An 8038-nucleotide genomic window follows, 5' to 3' on the forward strand; every position below is an offset into this window, starting at 1 on the left:
CACGCCATATCCCACCGTTCAAACCGATACACAACCAAACGTATTGTATAAAAAAAATATTAAGATATTATCTTGAAATTGTTTTAAGTAATAAGTAAATGACTGTATCAAAAATTTATTATTATCGGCGATTAGCAATAATGTGTCATCAATGTTTGTTACGGAATTGATTACAATCTCATTACAAGTCTTCGCGAGATCAAGATTAATATGTTATCAAACCTTGTTCTTGGTAGTCACATATAAATTTGTAGATTTTCCTTTATGAACTTTTCGTATCGTTTTGAGGCGTGTATTTTTTTTTATATACAACTTAGAATGGCAAAAAAGCTGACGGCCCACCTGATGGAAAGTGGTAACCGTTGCCTATAGACATGAGCAGTACCATGGACATAACAGAGTTTACTGTTTCGCCCATGATACCCCCATGCGTTGCCATTCCTGAGGACTCAGATGTTATTCCTCTGTACCCGGTACATTCACCCAGTATTAAGTACCCAGTATATTTTTAGTTATATCGATATGATATTTCAAATACTTGTAATTAGTTAAAACGTTTTCAAGATTAACATGTGACTGGTTTTGAAATATCATCTTCTGGTGTTTCAGGTATGTTTGATGAAATTCTGAATTCAAGCATTTGATTTTTTTTTGTTAAGTATTGTCTTATACTTATACCTTGTACGTATTAATACCTACGTGTGGATTCGTCAAAGATCCGCTGACATACAAAACCAAAGATGGATACAGGCTACTGATTGCAGACAATCAAAATTGGCCGTGCCTACGTTGAATCAACGACTATCAAAACGTTTATTACATCTAGATAGAAAAAACTTCAAAATAATGATAGGGACAATAACGGGTCATTGTCCATTAAACAAACATCTATACATAATAAGAGCCACAGACAGCCCTCTATGTCGAGGCTGTTTCGACGCCGAAGAAACGGCTGCCCACGTAATCCTGGAACGTGAGGCTGTGGCCGATCAACATTTAGAAATCCTCGGAACGGTGAGGTCGCTCCGTGAGGCCTGTGAAGAACCCAGGAAGCTTCTGCGCTTCTGGGCAGAACTAGGTTGGCTGCACTAGCCACGACTCATACGCACAGTGGTCCAAATGAGAGGATAAGCGAGGAAAATGAAGTCTTTTTCACATTCACATAGCTACGTGTAATCGCAATTTAGTGAAAAAATATGACAGCAATATTCAGGAATATTGATTTTATATTGTAATTGTGTTGTTTGGGCTATCTATTCTAATTTATATATTTTATAATTTCACTGTATACTTTGTTCACCATTTTTTTTTTAATTTAAATGGCAAACAAATTTAAAGGTTATCTAATATAAAGTAATATTTGTTGATAGATATGAACTAAGGAGATCACAGAATATACTGTGATATCCACGAAACCTATCATCATTTAGCAAAAGGGAGACTTTGTAAAAAAGTCGTTTGCTTGGGTACCTCTGTCTCATTCGTGTTTCTACCGTGAAGCAGTTGTGTTTGCATGGCTGTGTTTCGGTATGAAAGGTGGGATATAGCAGTGAGTTTATAGGGTACAGAGGAATAACACCTTAGTCCTCAGTAATGGCAATGCATAGGCAAAACAGTATACTCTGTTATGTCCATGGTACTGCTCATGTTTATAGGTGACGGTTACCGCTTTCCATCAGGTGGGCTGTCAGCTTGTGCCATTCTAAGTCGCATAAAAAAAATTAGAAGGAAATGATTTTTCTCCAAATTCATATTCTCCGTTTATTTCTTTTTTTAGCTCGGAACCCTTTTACATGTAATTTATTTACATTTATCTTTTTTATCTAAAAAACTTATCGTAAGATTGTAATCTTAATTATTTTAGTCTCAAAGATAATTACAGGATACAATAATATCATTTATGTAAACAATAGCGCAATCCGATACAGTAATAATCCTTTTTTAATTATAATTCATCATTGGTATAATATCTTCAACACTTTATGTCGTAAGGTGTCCGTTTCTTATCATATATTGTAACAGAATGTTAATTAGTAAGTATATAGGTATGCACTAGAAGGAAAAATGTTGTAGTAAGTAGTACAGTATCGTAAACAATGCCAGATCCCTGCCACACATTGCTATTAATCTAGATTGTTCTAGGTACCGTTGTATTTATTGATATTTATTATAATTTTGACAACCAGCAATCGATAATGCATGCAGTTATTAAGCGACTTCTTTTTTTTACACAGGGTATGCGGTGAGTATGCGTATCCACTTCCAGCAGCAGTATTTCCGAACCGATACGACAACATAACCTTCAAGAAAAGAGCATATTCCTTTTTAAAAGGCCGGCAGCACACCTGCAATGCCGTAGGTATTGTGGGTGACCATGGGCGGCGGTAGTCACTTACCATCAGGTGAGCCGCATGCTCGTTTGCCCCCAGTGTTGTAAAAAAAAAATCATATGTTGGTACACAAGTGACTACAGCCGCCCATGCATATACAATATTGGAGGAACTGCGGGCGATCTTTTAAAAAAAGAATATGCTCTTCTCTTGAATCATTCCAGTTTCAATATATATAACATATATGAATGCCCAAAAATTATATAAATGAACAAGTTCACTTTAAGTTGATCGTGTCTGGATACCTTTTTAATGTCCATTGCAGAAAAAAAACATAGCTGTCAAATTATTTTTTTTAATAATTTTTCTCCTTGATTTATTTATCTTAATTATCGGTTTTCCAATATATAATATCGAAATGAAGGTCCTCATTGAAATGAATATGAACATCTGCCTGGTATGGGGCGATATTAAATGGGCGATGTTGTTTTTTCCGCCAACAACATTCAGAGGAATCCACATTATAGATTTCGGAGTAGTAGTTTATTACTATGCTTATTTTGTAGTCGATACTTGCTTTCATATTAATTTTATGATGATTAAGGACGCTGTATTTTTTACAAAGCAAAATCTTTAATGATAAATTTTGCATATTCAATATAGAGATAGAAGTATTTCGCAAAGAGAATAAAGAAGAGGTCATTGTCCAGCAGTGGATCACTTAAAACAAATAGTGTAAAAAAAATATGTAAACATTAAAAAATATAGAAAGATGTTAAAAATGGAACAATAGTTGATTTTACAATTCTTCAAGTTCTAAGAAATGTGGCGGACAGACGTCGTTTAATAGTTAGTATGTAAGTATTTTTTAGTATTAATCTACAAATTAAATGCATCGAAATGTAGTCAGTAAGATGCAGTCACCGTTTTGGTCGGTACGGTCGAGCTAATTAGATTACGCTGTAATACTGCAAACCACATTTGGATGTAACTGCCCTAAATGTAGGAGTGCGCCGGGCTTGCGGAGGCTGAGGTTCATGGTTCACCGTAATATCATAATCTCAAGTGGCTAATTCTGGGCACTAACTTTATTAGAATTTTAGGATATTTTGATTTTGAGTTCTCAAGAATGGCAACACATGGGGGGTATGGGCGAAACAGTGTACTCTGTTATGACCATGGTACTGCTCATGTCTATAGGCGACGGTTACCACTTTTCATCAGGTGGACCGTCAGCTTGTTTGACATTCTAAGTTGTATAAAAAAAATATAATAGATACCAATATGATCAAAATTTTGCATGTTGTTAAATAAAGTGAAATGTATGGCGTCATTAATATTTAGAACCATTCATATGTCTGTATGATTTAATATAAAAGGAATGTTATACAAGAGGCATGCCCATGCCATACTGCCCAGTAGCGTCTTTCTTAAAACATCATTAAGAGCCAAACTGCGGTCGCCAACCTGCATGCCAAGCATGATAACAACTGGCAAAACCCCCTTATGGGGAGGCTATGTTTAGTGGTGGACAATTAACAGTTGATACGATATACAGACCACATATAAAATCGATTTTTTTTCTATTATATATGATTGGTTTGAAATAATGCTACCAATATTCGGTATTTATCAACATCCCCAAAAGAAAATCAAAGGAGATGTAACATACTAGCACAATATTTTATTTGTCCTTTATTTACTTTTTATCTATTTTAAGATAGAAGTAAATATGAAGTATTGTTTAATCCCTTAAAAATGATAACAGCTATAATGTATATTTTATTGCACTAAAAAGTGTAAGTTACACAATATGAAGTCACAAACTTTAGGAAAGGTTCCGAGTCGCCTCTCGGGGCCGCAACGAAGACAAAGTTTATTCTCTGCGATCTCGACGACAAGTAATAGGACTCGAGCAAGGCAAACGACTCACAATTTCACAGGTGTCCGTATCTCAAGAAAGAAATGTTAGCAATAACTCACGTTATTACCATGACAATGGCGGTGCGGGAGCCGCAACAATTCCTGTCCATTGAACGGAGTTCGCTCGTTAAGGGGAATAAATAAAGTGGGGAAACCCTTGATGTCTGAACGCTCGCACACCGATTCTTGTGTGCGGTCAGGCGCAACTAAAACAATCTCTATTGTGTACAGGTTAGAGTCCACGTTGGCCGCAACGTGTGCAGAGTCGCTGGTAAATCTGAAGAGAGCCCGCGATCGCGCCGTAATTGCTTATAGCCTTTTATATTTAGCTTTATTCGCTGGATGCCTTTGTGGGTCGGTCGCGATGCTCAAATACAATTTGTTTTGTCGCAGCTCTCGACTGCGAGGGACGTCGTTTTGCATGTCATTCTTGGAATTAAGTCGCCGACGTGGAAGTGAGCAGCCTTTGTAACTTGAAGACTCTATTAGCGATACGCAGTTTAATATTGTGTACAAATATTAAAACACGTATATCTTAGAACGTGTAATGTAATAAACAATTTGAGTTTCTTTTGATGGATTTTGGGTAGTTATAATCTATTAGATGTATTACTGTGCATCTTCCAATAGTTTCTTTATGTATGAAAGTAGAATGATTACCCAGCTTATTTTATCGGTTAGCTAGGCATCAGAGAAAGGTGATGGGTGAGGATTAAAGCAAGTCAATTAGTCCAGTGTGATTAATTTCACAATAATTAATCACCATAGTTTCCATGGGAAACCGCGTGGAGGTCAAGCTGTAACAGTAAAGTAGATATTACTAGTAATAGAGCTGTTACTAACAGCTCTTACTTAACAATTTCCATATACACTCCTCGCAAAAATTAAGGGAACATAAAAATTATTGAAATTTTTGGGTGATTTTCAACAGGCTGTATTTCAGTGATAAATAATAGTACAGGAAATTTAAAAAAAGGGTTTTGAAGCTTGAAAACTCTAGTTTTCAGATTTTTTGGTGAAAAAATTTTTTGAGCTTCGGTTTCCATGCAATTCTTAAACAAAGCTGAAAATATTTTTTTTCTAAATTTTCTAGGTTTTGTTTTTCACTCTATGGGCATGGAAAAATTTTTTCGAGCTACTCCATTGTATAGGTCTCTTAGCGTGTTTATTCAGCTTCAAAAATCGCTTTGGATGGCTCAATTACGACCATTTGTCTCCGAGATATCGAACTTTGAATGCAAAAGCATCCTTTTCCATTCAACTGCTAATATCTCTGGAACTACTGGTCGCACAGCAAGCGGGCGCCGAGTTTCTTTATCTGCATAAAATTTTCTTGATTTTTTTCAATTTTTTTTTTGATAATGAATTTTTAAAAAACAAAAAATTGAGTAAAAAGTGAAAAACAAATGAAATTATTGATTTTTGAATGGATTAGGGTGAGTTTAAGGGACAAAAACCTTGTTCCCTTATTTTTTCCAAAATTTCAATCAATTGGTCCGGGAAAAACTGTTGAACCGATCGCTCCAGGGATTTGGGGGGTTCTTTAAGGAACAATAGACTGTAAAATTTTCCTCAAACCTTAGCTTTCCCGCCCATATTAGCGAAGATACAGCCAAGTAACCAAAAAAGGAGAAAAAGTCACTTTTTTCCACTTTTTTCAATTCAATGTTAGAGGTGGAAAAAAATTTTTTCTTCACTAACTCTTGACTGTGCTTAATTGGAAATTTTATGCAGATAAAGAAACTCGGCGCCCGCTTGCTGTGCGACCAGTAGTTCCAGAGATATTAGCAGTTGAATGGAAAAGGATGCTTTTGCATTCAAAGTTCGATATCTCGGAGACAAATGGTCATAATTGAGCTATCCAAAGCGATTTTTGAAGCTGAATAAACACACTAAGAGACCTATATAATGGAGTAGCTCGAAAAAATTTTTCCATGCCCATAGAGTGAAAAACAAAACCTAGAAAATTTAGAAAAAATTTATTTTCAGCTTTGTTTAAGAATTGCATGGTAACCGGAGCTCAAAAAATTTTTTCACCAAAAAATCTGAAAACTAGAGTTTTCAAGCTTCAAAACCCTTTTTTTAAATTTCCTGTACGATTATTTTTCACTGAAATACAGCCTGTTGAAAATCACCCAAAAATTTCAAAATATTTTATGTTCCCTTAATTTTTGCGAGGAGTGTATAATAATCATTTTTTAATTTGTAATAATCACATTCTTTAAAAATTAAGAGGATATAGGCCTAGATATATTTCGAGTCAGGCGTCTTTGTATAGACTATTGGGTATAGTTGTTCTAGAGTTCTAAAGGCTAAGGTTTAATAAGATGGTTTAATCAGCAACTCTAACGTTACTAAAGGATATTTTTTTAAATTTTTTAGCACTAAGCTGAGCTATATTGAATACTTAAGGGACTTCTGTGCAAATTCCTATCGGTTGCTTTAGGTGTGAAAAATTAATTAGTTGTACACAAGGATATGCGTATTCAGTTAAGAGTATAGATTATCTAAGATTCTTGTTAAAAATTACGAATCAGAGAAGTAAAATTAACATGTTGAAGAAAAAACGTACAGGTATTTGAAGGGAGCGGTGACCTGGATAAATGTACGATGCCAGGACGTCCGCCGTTCAGTTGGTATCTACAACTTGAAATCAGTAAACTTTCAATATCAAAAATCGAGTGGCAGAAGTCGCGGCCGCCGCGCCGAGCGCCGCGCGTCTCGCGCCCTCCCGACAAATTACCCTCATAAAAGTGACTCTAGTTCACTAGCTCCACTTTAAGTCGACTCAACACCTGTACATGCGAATTCCAACCGAAACATTAAATAATAAAGTACAAGTTACTATAAAAGTCTCGTGGTGCACTACGCAAACCTTGTGATTTCACGTTAACTCCGCAGTTTATTTCATTCAACCAAGAAACGAGTAACAAAATAGAAAATAATCTCTAGAAATTTGTGGTTTAAAAACTTAGTAAGTTTAAATGTTGTGTTATTTATATATTAATTACAAGCTGTGACTTGTTATTTTTATTTAAATTTGTTCAAGGAACGTTTGACCGTTCATTAAAATCACTATTTTATAGAATTTGCATATTTACAATAACTTTTATAAAGCATAATTGCTATTAATCGTGCTGATATTAAAAATGTGAAGTTTCGATTTATTTATCTATTTTTCATAATAATTTTACATACTTGGTTAAGATAACATACTTTGACAGCGACTCCTACACTAAGCTCAAGGTTTGTATAGCAAAAATCTTGTATTTTCTATCATTGTATAATTTTTTTTGCATTAATGCAGACTATTACAAAAGAAATAAATAAAAGTAACTAAGTAATAACATTATATATATATGTATGTGTGTTATATAAGAAGTTTTGTTATATAAGAAGAGTCATAGGTACATGGCTTGAATTATTGCTCAATAAAAGTAGTGTTTATTACCGACACAGGAACATGAAATAGGCAGCGTCGGATGAGACGACTAAAATCACAAGAGCTACTAATTTCTTCATGCATAGACATTGTTGCTTTTAAGAATTAGATCTGGCGAACCTTGAGCATTTTGTTTCCAATGTATAGTTTGTTAGTGGGGGATCTGAAATAATTTTTTGAGAAATGCACGTTGAAAGTTTGTAAATGAATCATTTTTGTTTGCACATCACCGCTCCAAGCTAGAAAACAAAAAGTGTAGTACAAATTGCGTTAATATTATATATATGTACTATAATAAGTGTATTTGTATCTGCGTAGTTTCTCAGTGACCTGATGATCTAAG

At 34.8% G+C, this 8038-nt stretch overlaps 1 long non-coding RNA gene across 1 annotated transcript; it reads left to right on the plus strand.

Annotated features, from left to right (window-relative positions):
- Positions 1 to 1996: 1996 nt before the first annotated feature.
- Positions 1997 to 4955, plus strand: LOC128201721 (uncharacterized). Its single transcript, XR_008253395.1, has 4 exons — positions 1997 to 2242; positions 2994 to 3187; positions 4485 to 4524; positions 4647 to 4955. It is a non-coding gene; the product is annotated as an uncharacterized LOC128201721 (long non-coding RNA).
- The last annotated feature ends 3083 nt before the right edge of the window (positions 4956 to 8038 follow it).

This window comes from Galleria mellonella, unplaced genomic scaffold (assembly GCF_026898425.1).
Source record: "Galleria mellonella isolate WM207_F2 unplaced genomic scaffold, CSIRO_AGI_GalMel_v1 utg570, whole genome shotgun sequence".
NCBI lineage: Eukaryota > Metazoa > Arthropoda > Insecta > Lepidoptera > Pyralidae > Galleria > Galleria mellonella.